Genomic DNA, 12,651 nt, shown 5'->3' with positions numbered 1-12,651 from the left:
AAAGCGTAGATCCGGCATAACCCCATGGATTAGACGCACGGCTCAAGACAAACGTTTCTTTGATGTATGCCGAGACAAAATCGGGGAACTGTCACTGACATGAGGTTCTTGGAATTAAATGTTAACTCCTTTCCAGTCCCGTTCAGTTCTTTCGGCAACAGTACTCGAAGTGTTTCTTTTTTGGTTTCCATGGCGTAGGTAGGTTAGGTAGGTTAATAATTCTTCCATCTTTATTTTAGAATTACTTTTTTCATGTTTGTTGCCAGTGTTAACAAAAAGAGAATACAAAATTTGACCATGTGGGCAGCACATACATACTTTTAATGAAATGCAAGGAAATCAATTACATCAGTTAGTTTAAGAATCGTATAAAAAAAAATACCACGTAAAGTCGGGGTTAGGTGTTCTAAAGAGCAACGATTCTTAGAAAATCACGCGCATAACGTTGTAAGAGAATCAGCATATTTATCTTTACTACCCTCATGATATAATACAAGTAACAAGCTGATCAGTATCAACACATGTGCTCCGTATCATGTATACAGTGGGTGTAGAAGGTATTCGTACACCGATCAATTTCCAAAAAAACTGTGTGAAATTGTAATTTATTAACTTATTTTTTATAAACAATGATATCCTACGTATTCTCGGAAATCTCTAGAATACATAGATTACAACAAAAATAGCTATTTATGAAAGTTGCGAAATTAATAAGAAGAAAACAATTAATCGATAGAAATGTTGAAGTAATACGTATTCGCACAACTGTTTAATTCTTAAAACTTGATTAAAAAAAAAGAAATATACATTAATTTATAAATATATAATACTTCCTTCGAGGGATTTCCTTTCGATTTTATAATTATTACAACTCTTCTAAGCGTTAAATTAAGGGGGTATCCTGAATTAGGAGATCTAAAAAAAAGCGGTTTTTCGTGAATTTTTTAGGATGGAAAAAAATAATTAATTTTATCGAACTTTTTATCCTATTTTCATACATATTCGAGTAGTCTGTACAAATTTTTTCAACAAGAAATATTCAAATTGAGTCGACTGGGACGCACATTTGTAGAGCACCTCACTATTAAAACCTCCTATCGGCGGAAAAGATGCAGGTCGTAATTTTAGTTTGACACAAAAAAAAACAAAAAAAATTTTCATTTTCATACATTTTTCATCTAGGTGAACTAAGAAAATTCATACGAAAAAAAATTTTAAACAACTTTTTTATCAAAGTGATTTTTAAGTTAAAGTGATTTTTAAGTTAAAGTGATTTTTTTCACTCAAAGAACTCATTCTTTTTTTCAAACTTGCAGTAATTTCACATTGAACCATTTTTGCGGGTTTTCCTTGAGTACTTTACTGGAAATTTGATGTTTTCTAATTCGCACGGAGCAATAAACTAATGTGTTTACGTTACAAACTCTACTGTGAATGGTTCGTCATAAGAACCGTACAAATACTTATTGCTTCTATACTTTTACCCACTTTTCGCATTTCTTTTGTTATTTTCACAAAGTATATTAACTAGTAAATGTTGTTTGGACTGTATCTACCTTAGAGACTTCCGAGAATGTGTAAAATATCATTGATTATAAAAAAAGAAGTTAAGAAATTACAATTTCACAGAAAAGTTTTTTGGGAAATTGATCGGTGTACGAATACATTCTACACCCACTGTAGCTATCTAGTAATATCTGTACCCGAGTGAACTCACGATAGTGGTTCCTTGCTGTATCGATATCCATCTGCGCCGTAGTCGAATTTGAATGAAAATACAGAGGATTGTTTACGTTTTGCTTTATCTCCATTCTCAGTAATTCATATACAAATGGATTATTATTTTACCGGTTTTCTTACGAGATACAGTGATTCTCAAACTTCCATCGGGGCTCCTTAGAGTAGATTTCAATTATCTTTTTAATGTATCGTAGCTTACGTATATACATTTGTATTCAAAAATTTTCAATACAATTCTACAGATTCGTAATTCTTACAAATGCTTCAGAAATAAATTCGTTCAACTAAAACAAATTTCACAAAAAAAAAAAAACGAGAATTGCAAAGAAATAAAAGTAGATACTATGCATTATGGAATAAAAAATAATTAGCATTGTGGTTTACATTATAAAGTCGTTCTGAATAAGAGGTCAGGGAATTCAGGGTGAAATAAATTTATTACCATTTTGAAAAGCGTCTTACAGTCAACTTCAGGGGCCAATGACCGTTCGAGGGTCACTAATTTTTTTCCACGGGATGAAATGTCGAGAGGTCGAAAGGGAGAGTCCATGCAGTGCCAAAGGGAGAGACAGATACGAGGAAGAGTAGAAAAGTGTACGCCTACGTAGAGGCCTCTCTCACCAAATAAGATTCGATTGCGCATCGAAACGACCATCGCTGTGACTACGAGCATATCGTAAACAAAGAGACCCCTTTACGGCTCGCATTCACTTGCGGTCATTCGATTCATTATCTCTTTTGCTTTTGCTCTCGATCTTTCGCCTGGCAGAGTTTTCAACCTCTGAGCGATCTTGTTAACATCGATATTTTCGAGGATTTCGATACCATGAATGTCAACCATTGTGCTTGTCCAGCTACCGCTAGCCAGAGATGGGCAAAATTTTATTGGGATAATGTTAGACGCAGTGTGCATAAGTTTTGTAAATTTTTTTTGCTGAATTAATTTATTAAGCAAATAAAACCTAAACATTTTCAAACAAATCAAACACGAAGTTATGTCGGTAACTACAGGTTGACCAGTTCTACCAATATCGAAAACATTTAGTTACGAAATGCAGATCGTTTTTGTAGATTGTCTAAAGATAACCAACGAAACTTATGCATATACGAACTTAATACATGGCGATTGAGCATCATGTAGCGATTTATTTGCTATGTTTATTCGATCACCGATCATCGATTAACTATTTGAGATTAGAAATTTTGTTCATTTTTCCGATAAGACAAGAATTTTTCACAAAGAATTTTCCTTTCGCCAATAATTATTTTAATCTAAGGAACATATAGTCCAGAACAAATACATTCGACATATCAATTTCCTCGTTATTAGCAAGATCTATTTGCAACTGATTTTATTTAACTTGGTTAACAAGCAAGATCGCTTAAGGCAACTCTACCATAAATTCCATGAAATGTGTTTACAAATCCCGTTGTTTACTTGACATCCGTAATCACGGTCATCGGTGCTCTGTAATTTAGTATGACGAATCCAATCTTAACGAATACAAACGTAAAATATTAAATATCTCGTAAAGTATTACGTTCTTAATGGTCTTATCTCAATAGTTTTATGCGCAGGCTGTCGACGGGAATCGATTTATGTCGAATGAATGCGTGCATTTAAAAATCAAACGAAATTGCACATTCCACTTGAACCGTTGCACCAATATAAATAATTATATCATCAAAAGATAGATACGTTTAGAAACGAACGACTGATGTTACTTCCTAAGAACAAGTTGTATATTTAATTTTCTTTTTCATAACAAAGCAGTAAATAATTTCATATGGTGTAACAGTTATTTCAGATTAAATTTTTAGACACGTTTGACCTAAAGGCGCGGCTAACTGTTGTTGCGTTACACCTGACTTTCGATAGCAAAGTGTGGTGCATCGTTGCACTAGCTTCTTCGTAAATTACATATCAGTGAGCGTGTTTGATGAAGAACGAAGTTAATCTCTAGAAATAATGAAATTGCAAGTTTAAAGTAACGCTCTCGTGTCTGAATTGATTTATAATACTTTTGATTAATTTTTTGGGAGAGAAAAAAAAAACGATAATTTCATCCAGAATTAATCCTTGCATATTTTTTGTAAGAATAAACTATGACGAATTTTCAGAAAATCAGATTGCCAAAAATTAATAAAATTTTTCTTAGTGTAATTTCTTTATTTCAATCGAACATGTTCAATCCTAAATTAATGTTGATTGCTAATAATAGTAACTTTAATTTTTTTAACTTAAAAACGCAAATCAATACAATTTTGATATGTGTATAATTTTTGTTTGTCGCCATTAGCTTTGTTAATGTAAGATTTAGAATTTTTGTTTACAACATTTTTCTACAACAATCTCATTATTTTTACTACAGTATATTATATGCGAAATAAGTTATATTAAATGCGAAAATGGCAATTAAAGCTTATAGGTATACTCGAAGCGTAATTACAAGTGCCATCTTCGGCGTATTATATCACAAACACCGATAGTGATCAATAATTTGATCACGCACTATTTTACTGTTCGAGGAAAGGGCGTTCCTAAAATAAACACGCAATCAAAGTTATTTTGGTAGCCAACTCAGCCAACCGGAAGGACGTTGATTTTCGTGTGACGCCTATCATTAATTGTACTAATAGAAGTTAAATGCTTATCTATTCCGAGAATGTTCCACAAGACGCCATTGTTTTATTTTCAGTCCATAACGCTATCAATTTTCTATTCATTCTAAGCTTAAAACAGGAAAAGGTGTTGAAATAAAATCTATAATCAAGATATTGTAAATTCTTGAAATTAATATATTAATTAGTCTTTGCAACTGAACAGTAAGCATTTCGACCTTTGAAGCTTGAGCTCTCCTAGCTTACCTAAAACGCCAATCGAGTTTTCAATAAATTAAAACTAACAAGAACGTAAAATTCTAAATTTTATTTTAAACAATCTAATCGTGATTTCCTGTTAAATATGTAGATCAACGTTAAATTAATTAGCGTCCTTAGTTTAAGAATTTTAAGTTGCTAATTCTGTTAATTTTTAATTCTGATTACCTGTATATTAGAGATTGTTCAATGTAGTAAATAATACATACAGTGGGTGTAGAATATATTTTTACACTGATTTATTTCCAAAAAAACTATGTAAAATTGTAATTTATTAACTTATTTTTTATAAACAATGACATTCTACATATTCTCGGAAATCTCTAGAATAGATAGAGTAAAAAAAAAAAATAGCTATTTATGTAAGTTGCGAAATTAACAAGAAAAAAACAATCAATCGATAGAAATATTGAAGCAATAAATATTCGCACGACTGTTTTATTTTTAAAACTTCATTAAAAAATAAGAAATTTACATTAATTTATAAGTATATAATACTTCCTTCGTGGGATTTCCTTTTGATTTTATAATTATTGTAACTCTTCTAAGCGTTAAATTAACTAAATTATTAGTTATTCGAAGTGAGATCTTCTTCAATTCCTCTATTAGAGTCATTTTTAAAAGTACTTTTCTGGAAATTTGATGTTTTCCAACTCGCACGGAGCAATAAACTAATGTGTTTACGTTACAAACTCTACTGTGAATGGTTCGTCATAAGAATCGTACAAATACTTATTGCTTCTATACTTTTACCCACTTTTCGCATTTTTTTTGTTATTTTCACAAATTATACCAACTAGTAAATGTTGTTTGGACTATATCTATCTTAGAGACTTCCGAGAATATGTAAAATATCATTGATTATGAAAAAAAGAAATTAAGAAAACTACAATTTCACAGAAAAGTTTGTTGGGAAATTGGTCGGTGTACAAATCCATTCTACACCTACTGTATTTATTCGACGTAATTTAATTGTTTTACGAACAAGAAGTATGGTTATGCTATTTTAATAGAAAATGATAAAGTATGCCGTATATCAACGATCCGTTAATAGTTTGACGGTCTCGCTAGAAACAATCGTGGGATTTGGTTTCATTATAGATGCCTGTCGATGAGTCATCAGTAGTTAATCGTGTATCGTGTAGAAACCACGGTTTGACTCACGAGATCGCTCCAGGGCTATGCGAGTTTTTTTCAGATTGTCCCCGTGTCTCCTGCTCTAGAAACGAAAAGCCATTGTATGCGCAGGGTCAACAGAATACCTTGATTTCTTTAATTAATTCTGGTATTCCAGAAACCTAATTATCATTTTATTCGTATTTTGTTCCAAAGGGAGATGCAAAGTATTCATAGGACATTTCGTAAGTCAATTTTTCGTAAAAATTTTCAACTCAAGATTACATTCATTTCCTTATTCACATTTTTATTTTACATATTCGCATAAACAATATATATGAGATATTTTATAAATTGTTATATTTTTATGGAATACGTTTGTTGTTACCTTTGGATACTTCGGTTGGTTTCGGTAATACGGATTTGCTCAGCAGCCAGCTTCGAGCTAGGAAAGTGAAAGGTAAATTAAGTATCGTAACGTACAAATTGCTACACGTAATTTTTTGGTCTTGTTTTTCATCGTATCCCTAACGTAATATTAGCGTATATCATTGTAGCAGAAATGCAGAATAAGCAGAACAGCGTTGCGAAAATATGCGACCAATTCGTTTATTTAAACAATAAACCTGATAAATGGTAGACTATTTAACATACCATTTTATTAGATGTAGTTGTTTTACATATTTATATTCAGAGATATAAAGAAATTCGTATTGTTAAAGTTTGTTAGGATTAGAATTATTCCTAACAATACGAATAGTTTTAAGAACTATTGCTTGGAATTCTAGCCAAAGACATTAATTATTCCCAATTATACGAATAATTTGAAGCGAGTCAAGGAAAGTAACACGACCAAATAAAATTCAATATCACGATTATTCACTGCTATTTACGACGAACATGAACATTCGTTGCCTTTTACAAGTCGTTGGCTCAACTTTCAGGCCTGTACTCGATCCTGGTGCATTCGCGAAGGATTGCCTGAGCAAGCATAGGCTTACCAGCTTATAGAAAAGATACGTGGCTGCTTGTTTCATAGCAGAAGCACGATCCTCCTCGAGGGGTTCCTGCTGAACACAAGAATCTTCAACGTTCTCACAACAGAAGCAAAACCTCACCGACTGACGCCCACTCCTTTGCTAGCTTTCTCGTTCTTTTCTTGGACTTGTGCGACGACAGACCGTTTCTCTGTCTTTTCCGTTCAACGTCCGTGTGTGACAATACGTCTGGACCTCTGCCAAACAAAATGGTCTACCGTTCGAACTGAATATTTTTTTTCCCCATCGAGCATGGGGCAATCGACGATTCGGGAGGGCCTACGTGAAAATTCTATATCGCATACTTCAATTGCTTCTTTGATCCCGACGTTGTATATGTCGCAGGGAAATGATAAAAATGATACTTTCATGTAATAAACTGGTCGGTAAATATTTCTGTATAAACTGAAGTTATAAGTGATTGAATGTATAAAGACAAAGAATAATTAATTTCTGCATCAAATATGTATTACGTACACTTGTACTGTGTTAAAAGGACAACATTAATACAAATGTTTTAGCTAGTGAACTTCGTATATTGTATGGATATGTCGCTGGGAAATGATAAAAATAGAGATTTGATGAAATCCCTAAGGTAGATGATCAATTCACGGGAGATGTTAAAATAACAACTCCGTATGGTCATTTCCCTAAAGAAAGTAAGTGATTTGATCAAATCCATTAACTGTTTTAGTGAAAAGATGGAATAATATTGTTTAGATATTAAAAGTATTAATTTAATAAATCATGCGTTGTTAAGTGTAGAATAGGTAATACAACAATAGTGGTAGGAACATAAATTATTTATTAATTGCATTCCCTAAAAGTATTCTTTTTGTTTTTTAAAATATCAGCTTAGGTACCTATTTCTTTTGCTAATTAGTCTCGAATAAATAATTTATGTTCGATTTATTAATTTATGTAAACGAAAATATACATATGTGGAATTAAACGTGGAAGATGATGTTTAAGTGTCTTCTACGACTATTATTGGAAAACAAATCCTAAAGCTCCTTTTGGAAACCTTCTTTCAGTATATTTAATCGTGAATGAATAGAAAGTTTATTGTTCACTGGATCTAGAAATGAAATACAACCAAACAATTTGAGAAGTTCCATCGAATGTCGAATTATGTTCAGGTAAAGCAATACCCCTTAGTATTAAGGAGTTTCGTGTTTTCGTGATATTTGAAAGGCGCGGCCATACTTGAACATCATCCAACGATTGGTAAAATCGTTCTCGTTTCTGTCTATAACCATCACTTATCCGTTGATCGCGATTGGCGATCGACAGTGTCTTCTACAGTATACGGCCAACTTCGCTCGAATGCAATTGTAAGAATACACGCTTGGTAAGAAATCAGTTCAAGAACGAGCAAAAAAACACTCGATGCCGATAATGTGACTCTTCTGGGGCTAAACAATACTGTTGAAGGACCATGGCTTGGCTGAAAATATCCACAGGAAAAGATAAAACCCAGCGTTTCTATATATAGACGGGTCTTCGACCAGTGCTTCTCATGTCGACCCATCGTCAGTGGACGTAGTTAATCTCCTCGGTCCTGAATATTTTTTCTTCGGTAAAAACATTCTTCACGTGTATCGAACTATTTGGAATTCGATGCAGTTGAAGTTTATTTTTATATTTTTCATGTGATATTTATTGTCAATGTATAATGGTATCAATTACTTTATCTCTAATACAAGCGTCCATTCAAGTGTAGACTAACACTTCAAATTATTAGTTGAAATTTTGTTTCTTTTTTTTTTTAAAGTTCGTAGATGCAAAGACTCTTATTATTATTACTATTATTGTTAGCTTTTTCAAATTCAGGATTCATTTTCTCCATTTTTCCAACTCTAATCTTTTAGTTCTCTTCAGTATACATACAATCGTGAAGCTACAATACATTATTAGAAATAAAAATAAATTACAAAGAATATTTGGAAATCTGTATACAGTGGGTGTAGAATGTATTCGTACACCGATCAATTTCTCAAAAAGCTTTTGTGTGAAATTGTAGTTTCTTAACTTCTTTTTTTTTATAATTAATGATATTTTACATATTCTCGGAAGTCTCTAAGATATATATAGTCCAAACATTTACTAGTTAATATAATTTGTGAAATTAACAAAAATATGCGAAAAGTGGGTGAAAGTATAGAAGCAATTAGTATTTGTACGATTCTCATGACGAACCATTTCTAGTAAAATTTGTAACGTAAACATATTAGTTTATTGCTCCATAGCAATTAGAAAACATCAAATTTCCAGTAAAGTACTTTTAAACAGTTGTGCGAATACTTATTGCTTCAACATTTCTATCGATTAATCGTTTCCTTCTTGTTAATTTCGCAACTTACATAAATAGTTATTTTTTTTGTAATCTATCTATTTTACAGATTTCCGAGAATATGTAGAATGTCATTGTTTATAAAAAATAAGTTAATAAATTACAATTTTATACAGTTTTCTTGGACATTGATCAGTGTACGAATACTTTCTACACCCACTGTAGATGGAACGTATAGAATTGTGATTTATGGAAAATATTAATCTAGTACTTGTAATTATTTGCAGTTGGACTTCTTAACACTTGAAAACGTGCGCTCTTTTTCCATGTTATAAAAAAATCACGCAGTGTTACACAACGTTTCACTTTTATCACGATTATTTCTTCTCAACTGCGTTTCCCTTTATTCTATTCGAAAGTACCGTGCGTAACGGAGAACCGTAATATTTCAAGCAGATATAAATCAAATAAATGGTTGAACGCTTCTCTCTTGCGTAAGCGTAAGAGAGTCATAATGCACCAGAAACTGCGAGAATGGTCATAATGCTTTCACTATCAACGCTGAAATGTGTCAACAGCTAATTGTATTTCTTTCTGTCAGGTTTATCATCTTCGTTGTCACAACATCTTATAATTTCATTTGTTGAATAGAATTTAGTGAAAAATATAGAAGTATACATGAAGTACATACATCTTTGTTATCAGGATTACAACCGGCATGACACATGCAATCATACTTTTTCTATTTAGGAAACTATTTTACTTTCTCAGTAAAATTGTATTACTTTCCTTCAAAACGGGAACATTTTAAAATTGCTCAACATTTGTTTCGACATAGTACCATAGTTTACTATTCCCAGCAGGGTGAACACACTATTAAAGAAATCTTGCTAATTTAGCGTGTAAATCACCGAGATACGGTATATTATAGAATGTTAATATCCACCAAATTGTTTATTTAAAATTTGTTCCATAGTTCTCGTGGTTTCAGAGATATTAACAAAACTATAAATAACCAGAATTATTTCGAAGTTGTATTTACACGCTTACAACCATTTTTAGACCAAATTGGACACGGGCACGGTGATTATTAGACTGCGGAAGTTTATGCAAATGCATATTTTTATAGAAAATAGTTAAAAGAATGGGACGTAGACAGAAATTTTTTTTGAAATTAGAGTGCTATAAAAATATATTTTTTATGTTGCATATTTTGCATATTTATGTTTAAAAACATATGCAATAATATATTTCATATATGTGTACATAGCGAATATTCCGTAACATACTAATATATTACTTATTATACTACATTTTATTCAAATTTTTCGTTTATATTTTGCATATTTTTCATGCATATTTTGCATATGCATGTTACATATTTATCGTGCATAAAGTTCCGCAGTCTAGCGATTATATTTCCCGTGAACTTTATTTCTACATTAATTCAAATTTTACGTCGTCTATGAATTGTCGAACTTCCCTTGTGAGTTAAAATTTGCTTGACGGTAGCGGTGAGCCGCCGCGCGAGCCATTAGAACTGATTAAAGACACGTAGGAAAAGAAGAAAACGTTTCGATGATTGCGTAAGCGTACGTCGGAGGACACGAAAGGGACGCAGAAATGCTTTCACTATCGACAGACTGGAAAACGTGTCGGTAACGGGGTATTTTTAACGCGGTTCGCCGGCAGACAGCTTTGTACAATTTGTGTATGGCTGAATTCAGTCGGCTGTTTGCGAGCATGCAACCGCATGCGCGTACGCGTGTGTAGATTTACATATTCCCGAACCACGCATCCACACCTCTCGCAGCGACAATGGAAATGTTCGCGCCTGTCCGTTGGATTCTCGTCACTGCGTCTCGCATAACGGACCAAATGTCCTTCGAATTGTAATTTCATCAATGCCAACAGGATATCCGAACGATGATACCGCTGACACTGCAATTTCGTCGTTACGCGACTCTTCGACCGTGTACTATAGCTGGAGTTATCACCAGAGATGAACAGAAGTTTTGTCTAAATAAAAATTATTTAGATAAAAATTCTGGATAACGAATTAAAAAACGACTGGTGTACTATAACTGGAGTTATCACCAGAGATGAGCAGAATTTTTATTTAGATAAAAATTCTGGATAACGAATTAAAAAACGACTGGTTATTTTGTTACTTGGTCGATCGAGGTTCTAGAAAATAATATTTCATGTTGAATAGACGAAAAATTGTAGGAACATCTATTTAACTTTTTCCGATTAGATGGGTTTTTATTCGTAATTTGTTATTTAAATCAAATGTTGCCTATCCTCTGATTATTATTTCTGGATTTGAGGAAGAACAGAATTTTATTTAAATAACAGATGACGAGTACAATTTTCTTTATAATGATTCATTTACAACATGTATTCTATTGAATGATTATGTAGATAATTATGTAACAAATATGTAGATATTATTCGTTTGAATAATGAGTGTCATGAGTGTAATAGAACAAAGGGCGTATTAAAAGTTTCGAGAAAGAAATAATTTCTGAAACATACTTTTCATCAACAAATTAAATTAAATCACTAATTAAAGTCAACAAAATTTTATTCGAATAGAAGCAACATATAGCAATTTATTCGCTCAAACAGTTAAGTTTTTATTTGTTTGTTGTGAAATATTTAATTCTATAACTCGATCGTTGATGTTAATTTTAACAGTTGTTCCCCTTTTTGTACGAAAGTTGTGTCTAAACACGAGTTTTGTCCATCTTTGTTTGGATGTATGCACTTGTGACATTACGTGCACGGAATCTAAAGTGAAAGAGCTCCCATCAACATTGTCTATCTATCGTCTTTATAAAAGAGAACAAAGGAGTGCTGAGGAAAACACGGCGCGAAATGGCCTATGGCCAAATGGCATGCACGTGCGAATAGAGCTATTTCTGCACCATAAATGAGCCCTCTTTTATACGTATGAGACTCACGCTGTTGGTGGCGCCTTTACTTGACCGTGAACTAGAAGTCATTGATCTAACCGAATCAGTAAAGACTCATTTTTTGCCTAATGACACCGGTTTTCTAATATATACAGATATCTATATTTGTGATATAGTCATCTTTATTTCAAAATTGAAGTTCAATAAATTTATCATCCCTTTGGTTGCCACTGATAGCGTGTTGCAAAATGATTGTTCATTAAATAACATAAATTGCAACAATGTTAGTTGCCTTATCTTATCCCAGAAAATTTGTTAAGAAAAATATTTGAAATCTACAATAATTGAAAAAAAGAACAATTTTTTACTACTTTCAAACCTTTTTATTTTTTTTTTTACAAAAAAGCAAATTTGTATATACAAATTATATTTGAAAGTATATCAAAATTCGACGTACTTCAGATTACACTTAGATTACGTAATTCACATATTGATAATAGAATGTTACGTTCAGCAAATTGTGAGTTTTTCGAAAATGATTATTGGCCCGTATAGAGCAGCTTTATTTCACTTCTTAATTGTCTATCGATGTTGAAATTTGATGTATACTGTGTTCGCACATAATTGTGTACATGTTTACTATGTTTTAGCGTTATTCAATGAATCT

At 32.3% G+C, this 12,651-nt stretch overlaps 1 protein-coding gene across 3 annotated transcripts in view; it reads left to right on the top strand.

Annotated features, from left to right (window-relative positions):
• The window catches only part of LOC128891677 (formin-like protein), a 61,497-nt gene that overhangs the window by 620 nt on the left and 48,226 nt on the right, over positions 1-12,651 (top strand). The gene's annotated exons all lie outside the window — the stretch shown is intronic.

The sequence above is a fragment of the Hylaeus anthracinus genome, unplaced genomic scaffold, assembly GCF_026225885.1.
Source record: "Hylaeus anthracinus isolate JK02 unplaced genomic scaffold, UHH_iyHylAnth1.0_haploid 12002, whole genome shotgun sequence".
NCBI classification, from domain to species: Eukaryota; Metazoa; Arthropoda; class Insecta; order Hymenoptera; family Colletidae; genus Hylaeus; species Hylaeus anthracinus.
This window is presented reverse-complemented; position numbering and strand designations above follow the sequence as displayed.